The sequence below is a fragment of the Chroicocephalus ridibundus genome, chromosome 5 (assembly GCF_963924245.1).
Source record: "Chroicocephalus ridibundus chromosome 5, bChrRid1.1, whole genome shotgun sequence".
In the NCBI taxonomy this organism is placed as follows: domain Eukaryota; kingdom Metazoa; phylum Chordata; class Aves; order Charadriiformes; family Laridae; genus Chroicocephalus; species Chroicocephalus ridibundus.
Window position 1 is genome coordinate 73805488 of NC_086288.1, and position 15843 is coordinate 73821330.

Sequence of the window (15843 nt, forward strand, 5' to 3'; positions counted from 1 at the left end):
CACAGCCAAGTTACCAAGAACAAACCAACAAAGAGATACTGTGCAAGTTTCTGTTTCAAATATATAGCCATTGCCTGCTGCTATAATAAAGATAACCAACCCAAATCCACATTTTGGTCAGTCATTTCAGCGTTTAAAACATTAAAAAAGTACAATCTAATATTTGCATATTTTTATTACAGCAACTTTTTCATTTTACAACATCCAATACGTTATAACATAAAGATTAAATTGAACCACACAGTTAGGATGTTTCTAATAACATTAGATTAAAATAGCAAAGCATTTCGCTAATGTTTATGTTCTAAAACACAAGATACTGGCTTACATATTCTTTAAAAAAAAAAAAATCTGTCATTAGAGAACAACTACCATACTTTGTTAAACATCTGCTACAAAAATCTTGAGATATTGAATAAATTGATTTGATTTTTGATAAAAGTCTACATCGTAAGATCACGTTCCAGATTTGATCAAACTAGAGAATAACCAGCTTCTTCTGAGACTTAATCATCACTAATAGTTAGTTCCTGTTGTTGTTCTTGTCTTTGGCTATTTTATTTTCTACCAGGACACTTTTTTCTTCCTCCAAGGAGTAAAAACATTTACATGCCTCAGCTTAAAGTAAACCCTCACAGGAAAGTTATCTCCTGGCCGTTCAATCTCACAATAACCTTGGTAACTAAGAACCCTTTTTATCAGTGCAGATAAACTACCTGGTGCTGAAAAGTTATCAAAAATACTAAAAGCAAATGCGTGGTTGTGGTTGTAGTGGCATTCTCCTGGGGGGCTCCTGAGGCATCAGCTCAGAAACTTTTCTCCGCCTTTTGGGCTCTGAAAAGCAGTGTGTGTGTGTATACACACCCCCCCTCAGTAATATAACACCAAATATGAAATTAAATAATCAGACGAAGAGGCTGTGAGTCACTGCCAAATTAAAAAAGTTCTTGATATGCATTACAAGGAGGCCAGCTTCTCGGGGGCAGCGATTAGAAATGCAGAAATGCATGCAATCAGGTGAAAAGTGTAACAGCAATACATCTCTCCGTATCAATTTAATGTGCTGGACAATTACCAAATATGAAAATAATCACTGTAACAGAGCGTTGGTGGGAAAAGTGTCTCTAAAGTACTGTTAAGAGTCCTCAAAGTCTACTGAAAAAACCTACTGAAGAGTATTCAGATTTTACATGAAGTACAATTTGAAGTAGCAGCAAGCCGTCAAAACAAAGATGCAAAAAAGCTTGAAAAATATGCTAAAAAATTCAAAATATCTCATTCTGTTTGTTGGGTTTTTTTTTTAATATTAAGATTTTTTTACCTTTTTTGTTAAGCATATTTTTTAATTTTCCCCTTAAAATCTAGCATTTTTTTCAGGTTGAATGATGAACTTCCATCTGAGGCAAGCCTTTGCTACATTACACGTGACACAACAATTCAAATGAGTAAGATGCAGTGCATGATATCACACGATGTCTTCACTGGGGCTGGGGGAAGAGGAGCCACAGGTGACCATCTGTATCAAGTAATCCACTGTTAATTTATGTATTACTAAATAAATATAACTGGCATCAGCAAAAAAGAAGAGAACTTGAATATAAATCTGATGGCAGTATTTCAGTACCACCGTTAGTGTGCTACTGCAATTAGAGGCACCTTTCTCGAGGCAAAATGCCCACTTACTCAGCAGTAATTCGTCCAGATGCAAGCTGATAATGAATACAGAACTGGACACTTTGAATTCACACCACTTTTGTAGCATGTAACTTACATTTCTGCTGTGTTATACAGTGTTAAGTATTTGACTGGTCGTAACGTGCTGCTGTTTCAAAAACAGTACACGGTTGCTGACACAAACTGTGTTGCGGTGCCTAAAAGTTAGCTGATGGAGATAACTACATTCTAAGTCAGGCTCTTGACTTCACTGTTACCGGAAGGCAAACTCTAAGCTTCCAAGGGGAAGGCTTGCAGGAGCAGCATGCCGTGCACACCATTTGGGAATAACCACCACCGTTCCGGACATTCCCTCTGCCCAAGCTTAAGCCCCTTAAACTCCTTACCTAAGAGTAAGTTAGACACCTGTTATAAAATTAATTAATTAATCATCTATATGTCTAACTGTATCTTAATTCCAGCCCAGCCAACTGTTACTTTTGAAGACAGAGCGAACAAAGAGGTCACTGCTACCTTTTGCATTGAAACCAAATGGTTAAATTATTCAGTAGGAGGAAGACCAGTTCACCCTGCTCTTCAGAAGGATCTCCAGTCTGCCTTTCTGTTACCTCAAAAAACCCTAATCATAGGGCTGTAGGCTACTTTGAGGAAAAAGAGAAGCTATCCTGTCTCTAAACAGGAAAGAAACGGGACTGCAGCCTATCTGTTAGCTCACTGTTTTGGGGAACAGGGAAACCAGGTTCTGGTTCTTTCCCCTGCTCTCTGGAATAGCCCCTCTCCCCAACACCTCTGACTCTCTGGAGGCTGCAGGTCATGAAAAGATCATAAATATCAATTGTTTCATTCTCTATAAAGGAAAGTGACCTTTAACAGAGAAACAAGAGAGCTTCAAATTTCTGTGCTTGGACATGGAACACGGTCCTGCAGTTGTCTGATGTATCTAACAAAATTGCCACAGGGAGCAACCTGGTAAAAATGAGGAGACAGGAATTTGACTAAGCTTTCTGAAAGGTTACTGGCAGGTTGTTTAGTGTGAAAACTATCAAATTAGTTGAAATATGTAATCTGTCACTTCCAACTTTAAAGTTAAATTTTCTTTAGTTACCGAGATCAGAGATTTCCATGGAATTTTTAATCAGATGCTGTAGAAACGCTTACACGCGCAGCTCTGCACCCCCAGCTGTGAAGAGAGTCTCAGAGCAGTAACCTTGCTGCCGTATCTCATTGTTTAACTGAATGCCAAGATTTACTTAATCCTCTAAGTCTAGAAGCTACTGCACTGAATATATTTCGCCCTACAGCAGAAAGGTGTCATAAAAGTGCCTGTGGCCTTTTTCACACTCTTGTATGAGTTGGGGGGTTTAGTACAATTTCAATGAAGTAAGCTCATTTAATTTATAGACCAAAAATGGTGTTTAACAATTAGCAACAAGCGTGCATGTTCATGTTCTTCATTTTCTACCCCCAGTATCTTTGTCTTCCACTTATTAGAATTTATTTCTCCAAAGGACAGATCAATAATGAAATGATTGTATGCATTCAGCAAGAAAGGAAATACTCTCCAAGAGAGAGCGAAATTCAGGGAAAGAGATTAACTAAATTCTGATGAAGGAGATTCAGCGTCGCAGCTCGGCAATAGAGCACATTTAGCATGGTATGAGAGATGTTATTAATATTAATGTAAAAAAGTGGCTTTAGAACAACCTCATAGATCAGATTTGCAATAATCTCCCTTAAAAATCAAACTAAACCAAAAATCTCAAGATTAAAACCACCAATTTTCAATGAGAAGTTGATGCTCAGGAAGAAGCCCAAGCTATGCCCACATCAGTTCTAGGTGTAATTTGATACAGAAAGCCAAGACTAAGCCATTTGCTATTTAACTAGCTCGCCACTGAAGTGCGGTCTGTTAGTTAGCTAACAGTTGCAGAAGTTTTGTCTTTCAATTTTACTAGTATTATACCATTTTCAAGTAATTCCTTGCTGAAAATGTGACTTTGTACCAACCCAAACAAAACAACAGATGATGATAAAGTTTCATTAGCACACATTTGCTAGACTAACACAATTTTGCATTGTAAAGTTAGTATTCCTACATTTAAGTAGAGTAAAACCAAAAAGAGCACAAACCCAAATTAAATGGCATACTTCACCTTATCCAGAACAAATTAATTCTCTCACACAAAAATAATAGGAAAAAACCCACAAAAAACAGTAACAAAAGTCTTTTTTATTTTAGTTAAAGTCAATATATAGGCACAACAGCAGTTGACTATTTAAGAAGTTTTAAGAAGTTATTTAAGAAGACTATTAAGACTATTTATGAAAACACCTGTAAATCTATCGAAGGATACTTTCATACAACTAGTAATTGATACCTCTATATTATCTATATGCATGTGTGCCTTTATAGTGATTTTTATATATGATAGGTTATGACTTTTAATAGAAAACTGGAGTCAGAGCACATGAATTTTATACAGGTAAAGATGGGATAGCCTTCAGATCTGATGTATCTAACTTACGAATAAACACAGTGCACAAAAACCATAAAGCACAAATCAAAATTTTTTCAAATTTGGCTATTCAGATTAATTTTAGCTCTCTACATGGCAATTCAGTAGCAGGATTTTCTCACTGCACGTCCTTGCTGCAGAAGGGTATGGAACTGGTGTAGCATGACTTTTATGACACTAAGAAATGAAGGGCAAGGCTTTTTAAAGCAAAGCTTTTTAAGGCATGGACAATTTAGCGTTTCATATTCTTGTTTATCATATATAGAGCAGCCTAATTCTCTTAGAATAAAGGTATTGAAATCACTGAAGAATTTGAATTAAAAAGGTTCTTGAAAAGCCATGGCAATTTAAAAGACAGAATATGTAAAAAAAAAAAAAATATATATACACACACACACAATCCAGTACTTTTGTTCTTAGACCCAAAAGTGTGCATATGGAAACATATGCATGTCGAAATAAACTAATGGTTATCAGCTCCCTTCAGAGAAAGAACATTTTCTTCAGACTAAAAGGTCAATAATGACACGGATACATCTTGCCATCAACAGAAAATGGTCAAAAGTAACAAGAGATATCAGAGCAAATTTAGTAAAATTTCAAAGTGTCATTTTACTGTTGAGAAGGGTCTACAAAAATAATATTGTGACAGCCTGTAATTCTAATTATTTTAGCTTTGTTCATGAAAAAAAAATATTGTATTTCCTTATAATCCTAAAACTATTTGTGGATTCGATTTGCATGTATTAACTTGCAGGAAGTTTTTGAAAAGCTGGCCAGAATGATAAGGCAAATGTTCTTCCTGACCTTTTACCCAACACTTAACCCTTTAGGATGAAAAAGCCTGACTGACATTATCACTTTGAACCAGAAAGAAAGAGGACTCTAACGTAGGTCTTCCAGTTCTCCCACAAACATTTTGGCAAGGACTCTGGTGAATATTCCAGAAGTTATCTCCATCCTATCAATAAAGGGGGCCATAGCAGGCTGGTAGCTGATCATTCAGGATTCGATATCTGGCTACCAGTCCTTGAAACCTGTCAAATATGAGGGTTTGCATTTTGGGGTTGGTTTTTTTGGTTGGTTGTTTTTTTTGTGTTTGTTTGGCTTGTTGGGTTTTTGTTTGTTTGTTTGTTTTTAAAATCACATGCCCATATAGGGAGCCAATATTCCTAGCTGGTTAAAACACACTGATAGGAGTTGAGAGAAGCAAGCTCATCCCAAAGAGAAGAGGGAAATAAACCTAAGTCTCATCCAACCTCTTACTAGATTTTTCTGTGATCGGTGGAATATCTGCTAAGAATTTCATTATAAATCATGTTTTTACATCAGTGCCTAAGTTTAGCATTTCATTTTATGCTTTTGGTTAGAAATACACAAGTTGGAAATGAAATATTTTATTGAAACTTGTCACTTAAAGCAAACCTTCATTTGCTTTGCTCTTTTGCCACAGTCCCCTTGGGTAGCTGCCGATGTACATATGCACAACGTCTGCATATGCAGAAAAAAGCATTCTACATCACACAGACAGTCAAAATTCATTGTGCATGCAATGCCAATGCCCATGGCTTTCTCAATTCTTAAAACATTTATGAAGAAGGACTCTGGGATCTCTTTGCCGGCTGGCCGGGCAGGCCATAAAGGAGTAGTGTCTGTCAAACTGTAGGACTCCTGGTTATCTGAGCTACCAAGGGCACAATTCGGAAAACGACGTGGAAATTAAAAATACTTGCTTGGGAATTACTAAAGTTTTGAAATGAGATCATTTCTGTAATCTTATAAAGATGTGAACTCCTGTTTATATGGACAGCCATACATAGATCCTTTAAAATGAAAGGAACCTCTGGAAAAAACATGCCATTCTTTTTATCTTTGGTGTTTCTCTAGTCTTCCTATGAACTTGCTGCTGAGAAGAAAATTCTGTTTTAAACTTCTTGCTCTCTCCTACATATAATACAGTAGAAAATATTTTCAGTATGCCCTTTCAATTCAGACATGGAATTAAACTTAATGTCACTTGAAATTATGTGATGGCAGAAAACATAAGAACTTTCAGTCTTAGGTAAGAGAAGTGATGTGAACAACCTAGGCAAATCTTACGAGGCATGTAAAACATACAATAGCAAGCTTCTTGCTCACTTAGGTGAAGTGTACAAGGGAATCAAGAGATCAAATTTGTCTAGGTTTGCTTAGAGGAAAATCAGAAACAAAAGTAGAAAGAGAAGGAAGAGAGGAGACTCAGGTAGTAAGGAGTTCCTCTAGAGCGTGGTTGGCAGACTGCAAGCCCCATTCTGTCTACGCAAGAGAGAAAACTGTATGATAATTCACAAACACAGCAATAGCTCATTTACAAAACCTGGCCTTTTCATTAAAAAAATAGTCAAATCAGCTTGCCAAAATATGCTTTTTCTCTAAAATACTTCTACCAAAGCAGAATCCTATATAGGAAATCAGCACAACATGAGGGGTTAGGTACTAAACGAAATCACCAAAAATATTCAGATCATGCTTTTTAATTAAAAAGACACTGAGAAAGCCATCGTTCAACTATTACATTTTCAAAAATACAGAACAAAGATAATTCCGGAGCTTTACCATTGTACCAACAGTACCAGATTTTCTGATCACGTGAGCATAAATGGAAAATTCTTTACAGCACGTCCAATCTCCTGTATGAACACGGAGTCAGAAAGACATTAGAGGGCTAATCAGATAATATTCTTGCAGCAGGTATGCTGCAAGATTTAGATTTACAAGTCTCTCCACCGTTTTTCCAGAATCACATAAGGTGTTAATTCCTATGACAGTACTTGACGGTACGGTATTTGTCAAGTACTTGAATGAATCCTTACACTGCAAACAGAGCGCAGAAATTCCAGACCTGATTTAATTACTCAAACTGCAATTATCTGATGCACATACCTCATAAATGGCCTACCTACTTAACATGCAATGACACTAATTATCATGCATGGGATACGAAATAGGATATGCACAGGATTATGCATTTTTCCGTCATGCTAGATGGCTCTCAAAGGCACATTACCTTGTATCTACCAAAATTGGGAAGAAACCTGTGCTTAGAGACATTAACTGAGCTGAAATACCAGGCCTCTTTTGTTAGCTGTAGTCTGTGTCACAACTTAAACCCAGACGCAGTTCAGTCAAGTTTTTCTGTCTCAGGTGCACCACAGAGATACGGAACAACACTACAATTTTACAGCGAGCAAATGGAAGCGCATAGTTTTGCCCCTCAAGATTAAAGGGGAGGATAAGCTAGGTTGGTAGCAATTCATCTTCTTTTCCTTCTGCTTTGGGAAACAAGTGTCTATATTCAACCTTTTTTTTGTTTTTGTTCAGTGCATTGAACTATTACATACCATTCTACTATTCGTATTCCTAAACGCAGGTCAACTGATAGAAGGCAGCCCCCTTTCGCACTTCTTTTGACAGCAATGTACAATAGAGGGAGAGCTCCCACTCTTGCTGTTATTGCAGGAAGAGTAACTGGGGTGGGAACCGGCAGGGTTACATGGCCTGTCCTTCAGTGCTGCTAAGAAAAAATTGAGGTTCTTATTGACACAGAGCAGAAAGTAGTTACAAAATATTTTCAGGAACTTCCTAGAAATAATAATAATTGTACCTGATTTCTCTGTCACGTATCTAGTCTGTCAGATACTATTTTATTCTAAGTGAACATAACAGCCATGTTCTTGACTGTTCTATAGATAAGCGTAGTTTGTATGTTTATGTAAATTGCAAGCAGTGTTCTATATGTAAACACATAAACTAGATTAAACAGGCATACAAAGTATTATCCTCTTAATGTAACATGTAAATTTCAAAGTTTTCGGTGAGATAACACAACTACTTGATCTGGTGAAGCTCCTTCAACAGACAGCAAAACTACACAGAGCTCATAATATCATAAACTTGCTGGAAAAATTCAGAAGCGTTGGCATGGTTTAGTTTCATACACTATCACAATATAGATAAAGGCTTATTCCTTCCATATACAATGGAAGAAGTTTTCCTTAACTTTCTAAACATTGTGTTCTGCCTTGTCCATTTGGACTGTCAGTACTTAAAGTCAAAATAATCCCTGCATTTGAGGTGTATGGTACCTAACGCTGTTGAGCTTCTGGTCCTGGAAAGAATAAATCATGAGAGACACAAAGAATTGGATATGTGAAATTTTGTGGTGTCACCTCCATAAGTAATTGGGGAAGAAAGGAAGATAAGTTTGAGCAGAAATGCTGAAAAGGACCTTTTCAGTGATTCTGTCTACATTTGGTCTCATGTTTCTGCAATCTTTTTCTCTCCACTAGCAGCCTCCCAAATCATCGGTAAAAGGGTATTTGTAGGGGAACTTACCATCTGACATACATTCTTTTCATCACTAATCCTTCTAGTAGGTTATATGCATTAGAAGCAGGTTAGAGAAAAGAGCCATTACACTCTTGGGAGCAATAGTAAAAACATTTGAATATACTTAGTTTTCATCTAAATAAATTTTCTTAGTCTCTGCTATTTTTTCCTCCAGTTCCCAATATCTTCTCTACTCTCTCCAACAATACCTAATAAACAATCACACACATAAGTGCATACAGATTTAAATTGGTCCTGCGCAATGCTACAGCATAAGGATATTGTTATAGGGTCTTTTTGACTGCATATGTAATGTCTCTTGTTGGGGATTTGGCTCACCGATACTACCTTTCCCTATGATTTGGAAAAAAAATAAGTGCTGGCGTATAACAAGTTATGGTGGAAAATAATTATTCCTAAAGAAAAAAAAAAGTACTTATTACTGTTAGGAATGTATTTTGTCACAGTATATACAACTAGAGGTCTGGTTTCATCCCTAGCATGTTTAGCAAAAGTATTTCATACACTAAACATGTGATAAACCATCCAGACTTACAATACTGGTTATCTCCTGAGTAATCACAAACAATGCCCAGCTTATGTATCTGTCCATGACGGCAGGCTGCGTTATGTTAGTGGGCAGCATTGATATTTGATTTTGCGCCCCCCCCACACACCCCCTTTCAGTCAATAACACCGTTATATCTCTAAGGTGCTGTACCTGTGACAACTGTAACATCATGAGTGGCTCCATCAAAAACAAGGAGCAACAGCAGGCTTGGGACAAGTGTGGACCTCTGTGCATGAGGTAGAAATGAAAAGAATTTGGTTTTTTTTTTTTATTGTGTATATAATATTTTAGAAAAATAAATCTTTGCAATCAGGGTCAAGAAGGGAAACTAATAAAGTTAGGGAGAGACCAGCTTTTTTTTTTTTTTAAAAAAAAGTATTTTGAAAAGGAATGAAGTTCGCTTTGAGGTAGTGTACATACCCTAAATGAATAGAATCAAAGTAATTAGACGAAAGGAGTCATTCATGCTAACAAAAAGAAGATGTGAGAAATTCACACTGTTCATCATATACACATGATTTTGTTTCAGCCTTCTTCCTCTGTTCCTCAAAAAGTTCAGATATACTTCACTTTCAAAGGGAAGTAACTGCAGGAGTTTATTTATTAAAAATGTACTGGCCACCTACAATGAAATTAATTCCTCTCATCACTTCCCTTAGACATCTTTTGAAGCACACATTTAAGTATATGCATTCATTTTCTGAAAATTAATTCCTGTTCTTGAAAAGATAATTGACTGTCAATGCTATAGCCTCAAAGGAAGAGCCAGATTCTCATTTTTCATTACACAGAAAAAGACCAAATCTTTGTCCCTCTAGTTAGCTTCAGACAGAAGCGGGCAGTGATTTGCACTCACCCAGAGCCTCGGCGATGGAGAACCACCAGTGGAAGGGGGTGAAGAGATGAGTAGATTTGGAGAAAGATAAAGCAGAAGATCTGAGGTACTTCAGGGTTATCTAATCTTGAGCGCTGGTTGTGCACTGATATATTTACTGTTAATGTGGTTTAGGCTGTGGATGAAGTGCATAGTTTCTTGATTATTTATGTGTACGAGAAGATTAATGATAATCCAGTATTTTCAACCTAATGTACTCAGCAGAAGATGAAGTGTCGGGAGGAGTGCATAAATTTCTTCTCTGAAGTGCTTGCCATCACAAGGATCTGCCCCAAACTCAACTAATTCCTTCCCCTTCCAGGATTAGTTGAGGCCCATCACCTTATTTTGTACTCCCGTGGTTTTTAACCTTCTCAGAGCAAGATATAAATATATATATGAAGATGGTGGCAAGAGCTTATCGACAGATCTGAAAAGGACTCAGGTTTATAGAAAATGAAATACCTAACTTGTGACAGTTGATTAAACAGAATAAACTGACAGTCGAGTTCAGAACAGAATCATCTTGCTGGCTCAATGCAAGGATTATGCCAAAAATACAGATTTTTGGAAAAATATCTTGGAAAACAGTTTATTATTAGAGAATACCTCCACGCCCCACAGTCACCCCCCCAAGAACAAAAATGGTAAGAACATGCAAAGTTTATCCAATTGACTTCTATTTATTTTTTATTAAATTTTTTTGGAAACTTGCATATAATGCCTGACAAATATGAACGGGTAGATACTCCCTGGTAAAGATTTAGTTTGTTTTCTTTCTGCTTGATAGTATTTAGATGCTTATAGTGAATGTTTCAAAGTATATAACAGTTACATTGCTGTAGTTTGGAGCATAGCAAATCCATCTAATCACAACATCAAGTGGAAAGGCAAAGATGTTGGAAAAACAATAAAAAATACATTTAGCAACCTAAGACTTCCCTCTAGAAAGCCTTAGCGTTAGAGCAACCCATATATATACACGTAGCGTTAGATTTTCGAGAAATAATCTGCAGGAAAGATGCCTATCTGCTAGATAACGAGAACAACTGGGTTTAAAACAGAATACTCTGAGCAAAAAATAACATAAAGCTATTAATTTCAGTATGTAATAATAGTAACTATACTTCTGTATAAAGGTGAGAATCAACTTTTAGTAAGTCATATTTTCCAAAAAAGGTTATTTTCCCTACCGGTAATCCTGTATAAAGTCATTAGTAATTTCACTTGAACTGTATTACTTTATGTTCAGTAAGTACAGTCTCCATCAAAGAGATAATAGTTCTGCTTCACATTTACATAATAGAAAAGGTAAGAACTGAATCCCACCTTGGATGATAGCCCTGGTATTTCTTTCATTTCTCTTTGCAGCAAGAGCTACATAATTTGTTCCAGTCAAAAGGGAAATTTGTTGCATGGGAATAGAAGAGATATCACAGCTCCTGAACAAGAAGCCTCTACTCAGTTGCATTTCGAGAAGCTTGGGGGCTGTACCAACGCCCCTGGTAACAACACAGAAGGCAGTAATAGCATTTGGCTCTGTTTCGGCATTAGCACAGCTGCCCCCCCAGGCAGCCAAGCTCGCCCTCCTCCAGTCTCACGGCTGCAGGAGCCGCAGAGAGCCCAGGCGCAGGATAACCAGGGCACGAGTCTGCTTTCACCGCCACGAGCAAAGAGGACTCCTGAGAGCAGTGCTCTGCAGAAGCTGCTGTCTCAGCAAACTTGGTGGAAAAGGACATCAGAGCAGCACTTTCCTCTTTTTTTTTTTCCTTCATATCATTGTTTCCCTAATATATCACTCTTTTCAACAGCCCAACAGATTATCATGGCAGAGCAGAGAGGATACAACATAGAAAAAGAATGCAGTGTAGGAAACAGAGACAGAGGAAGCAGTATTCCCTTTTCATAGCACACAGGTCAACGGAAGCAGTAAATTACAAATGCCGCTGTGACCACCACTTGCCTGAAGTATCATTTTTACTTTCAACTACGGAGGTAGCAGCGCAATTTTTATTTAAGTAAATCAGAAGACAGAAGCGACCAGAATGCTGAAGACTAGGGGGACACCGAAGAGGACAACAAGAGCCTCCCAGGAAAAGGCTGAAACCACTGGGGGGAATTGCATCCTCAGGAGGCTTGTGACAGAGACACCTTGTTGTTCCTACAAACACGCATGTTGAGAACTGTTGCTAAGAAGTCAGACAGATTTAGGAAGAGCCATATTGTCCATTCTGAAGAATGACAAGTACCATTTTTTCCTTCTTTATTTACTTTCAACTGATTAACCAAATGGTGGCTGCATTTGCAAGCCATTTGCGTAGCAATTATCAGTATGCTTTTAGATAGCTAGCAAGGAACAGAAGAACCTGCTCAAATACGAGCCCATCTTTGTCACAGGTGTTATTTTTATGTTAGCTACCCACTGAAATCCAACCGGTGTTCTGAAGCTGTGGCCTCTTCAAATAAGTGAATGTTACTAAGTCAAATTACAAATGCACACAGAATTAGGTTTCCAGAAAAGTGCCAAGAATGTAAAGTTTCTACCCATTTAAGACGAAAAAGGAGCCTTAAATTTGTATTCAAGCTCTGTAAAATACTAACTACAGATTAGAGAAAAGCCTATTACTAGGACAGCACAGAATACTCTATAATTTTTCCCTTCAACCCCTCCTCCACTAAAGGCAAGCCTTTCCACCATGATACGAAGAACATATTTCCATGAAATTGGTAAATTCCCTCCTGGGGCAAATTCACAAATATTACTATTTCCAGACTCAGACCAGCGTACATAAGGGTGTTAATATCATTTTTATCTTGCAAAAGACTACGGGATTTGTGCTTGATGGAAAGCTACGAGTACTGTAGAAACATCAACACATGTTCTGTTATGATACGGTTATTTGCGATAACATTCCCATCAGATTGATTTATGCCAGGAACCTGAAGATATTTTTGTACCGTCTTAAAGCAGGACCACAGAGGATTTTGGAAATGTCTCTAGGTAACAATCTGAGAATCAGGCTGTAGAAGAAATGCACCGTAACAGCTCGCCGTCAGGTTGTAACTAACTCAGAACTTCTGTATAAACTTTTTGGTTCAATAAATATATGGAATAAAAGAAGTAGTTGATATTTAGGAGAGAAAGCAAGAGCCTTATCTTCATTTTTCACTCCATTGCTCTTTAAACTGACAGCAGAACTAATATATTTAACTCAGATGCTACCTAATAGGGCATTAGGAATACCATAATCGGATGCTGGAACAAGAGTATATTGGCAGTTCCTTCTGTAGATTGTTATGGCTCACGGGGCTGTGCCACGTGGACAGGCACTAAGAGGAGAGTCCCCCTCTGAAGGGCTTGGAATTGAAGAGAAGTCTGACGAGGAACCACACAACGGTCTTCAAATACAGAGAAAGCTACAAGGAGGAACGAAATTAAACTCTTGTCAACATTCACATTCGACAGCAAAAGAAAGGGATCATACTTGAGCTTAGGTTCAGGTTAGACATTAGGAGAATATTTCTAAAGGAGAGGACAATGAAGTAAGGGAACAGATTCCACAGACTGATTGTGGAATCACTGTCATTGAGGGGTTTGTGTTGGGATTACTTTCTTTTTTCTTTTTTTTTAAATAAAGGGTAGATATCTCTCAGAAAACACGAAGCCAGCCCTTACTCGGACAGGTATTCAACTAGAAAATATTAAATTCCTTATAGTCTTATTTTCAAGTGTTGAACATACACCACTAAATCCAGATATGCAGTTACTGTGTCAATACAGCTTATTCAAAATATGTAGTAACAGCAAGAGAGCAAGCTTATAGTAAAAGCTTAGCAACATTTCATTAAATTCTTTTCAACTAAAGAGTCCCAAGTGTAGGAAGTACTGTAAAAATAATTTTCAGTGTGTAATGGTATTGACTATTTTTCTGGACGCATATGGTATCATGCAACTCTATTTAATCGTCTTCTCTCTTTGAAAGAGGCCCTAAGATGAAGCTATGTTTGCTTTGTTCTGCAAAATCTCACAGAGAACAGAACTCCTGCCTTCCATTGAATACAGACATAGAAGATAAATGTAATATAACTTTGCTTTTGCCAGTCTCCAGCAATAGCACCTCCTTTGCGTGTAAACAAAGGTGCTCTCACTTCAAAAGGGACCGTCAGCTTTTCACAGTCACTGTACTATCCGAGAGGAAAGTGCATCATCAGAATTCAGGCAAGGAAGGTTTCACAGCTGAGACCTGAGGGTCTTTGTTTCATCTGCAGAGACCATTATGCAACTCAACTCCCTTCGCTCTGTTCCAGTGAAAATTAGAAAACTGTACTGTTAGTGTACAGAATGTGCTTCCTCTTAGGCTTGACAAATCAGTGCAGCAAAGCAGTCTGAAAAGCAAAAGCTTATTTTTGCCTTGTATGGCTACAGATGCAAAACATCTACAGATGCAAAACATCTACAGATGCAAAACATCTACAGATGCAAAACATCTACAGATGCAACTCAACACACGCCGTGGACAGAAGCTCTGACGGGCTAGGATGCACTGGTTTTTTGAAGTGCAGAGCACTTCCAGAGCAGACACAATTCAAACAGGAGCTGTGAAGGACTGAACCTCATCTGCTAAATACAAACGTGGAATAGGAAGGCTCAAAGATTTTCTTGCCAAGAAGCCAGCAGAATTTCTTAAGCTATTTGTTCCTGAATTCTTAGCCGTGGAATATATTTTTCTCCCGGATACTTTTTTTTTTTAATGCTTTTCACAGTGCATGCAAACCCAAGTAATTTGTGTAGTAAATTCTCTGGAGCTCACAGAATGATGATAGATGAATGTAACTCATTACAATCTGGTGCTAGTCTGCATAAGACTTCTGACTAGCTGTCTATCCAAATCTGATAAACACTGTTCTATGCTGTATTTGTTTAAACAGGCTATATATTTTTCACTAAATCGTTATGGCCCTATTTCCAGCAGTAGGAAACACCTTCAGCTTGTGCTGACTTTATTAGGATTACTGGATATCTTGTACCTTTGGAAACCATCCCGCTCTGAATCTAAATAAAGGGAAACAAATGAATCACTGTCTCCATAGATTCATTAAGTACATTTCTCTGTACTTAAACTAACTCAATTGGGGCAAAAGGAAGAGCTCCGATGTCAGTAACTGTGGCATGTTTTCATCTGTGTGACATATGGCTTCAGTTCAACATAAAATTAGATAATTTTAGAAATTTCTATTTTCTTAGCAATGCCCTTCAAATCCTGCTGAGCAAAAAGGGTTCTCTGCTTGAATATTTTTAATGGATGTAAGATGTCTCAGATAGGCAGCTCTGTTTCATATGGAGTTTCAGACTGCAACTTCCCAAACAGAAATCAGGACCACGCAGAGTGCCAGAAGAAATAAAAAAGCTAGAGTCAGCATGCATTTTCTTTTTGTAATCCAATTAATATTAAAAAAAAAAATCCTGTTACTGTGTTGGGTAGCAGCTGCAGTAAGTGAAATTAATTTAATGCCTATTGCTATTGTTTCTTATTCAGATTCTTATCCTTATCATTACTGTCTAGCTGTGGAGTAAACTCATACAAAATCTGCGTTTGCCTGTGTACACAACTCCTTATTCTTCTGTTAGTCACCTTTGTCACAGTGTCAGTCTAACATTTCCTCCATTTCTGTGCAAGCAGTTCACACTGTACCATAATTAAACTCCTTTATTCTACCAGTGCAAATCCCATACAAAGATATATTTATCGAATGAACCTGTCACACTTATACTATAACGTAAAAAAGGTTTATAAACAGGCAAATAATAGATTGTTCAAAGAATATGTGCGTATTGCAGT

General features: G+C 37.4%; 1 protein-coding gene across 5 annotated transcripts in view; it reads right to left on the reverse strand.

The window, feature by feature from the left end:
* SGCZ (sarcoglycan zeta) overlaps nucleotides 1-15843 on the reverse strand; it is a 494345-nt gene that overhangs the window by 348936 nt on the left and 129566 nt on the right. The gene's annotated exons all lie outside the window — the stretch shown is intronic.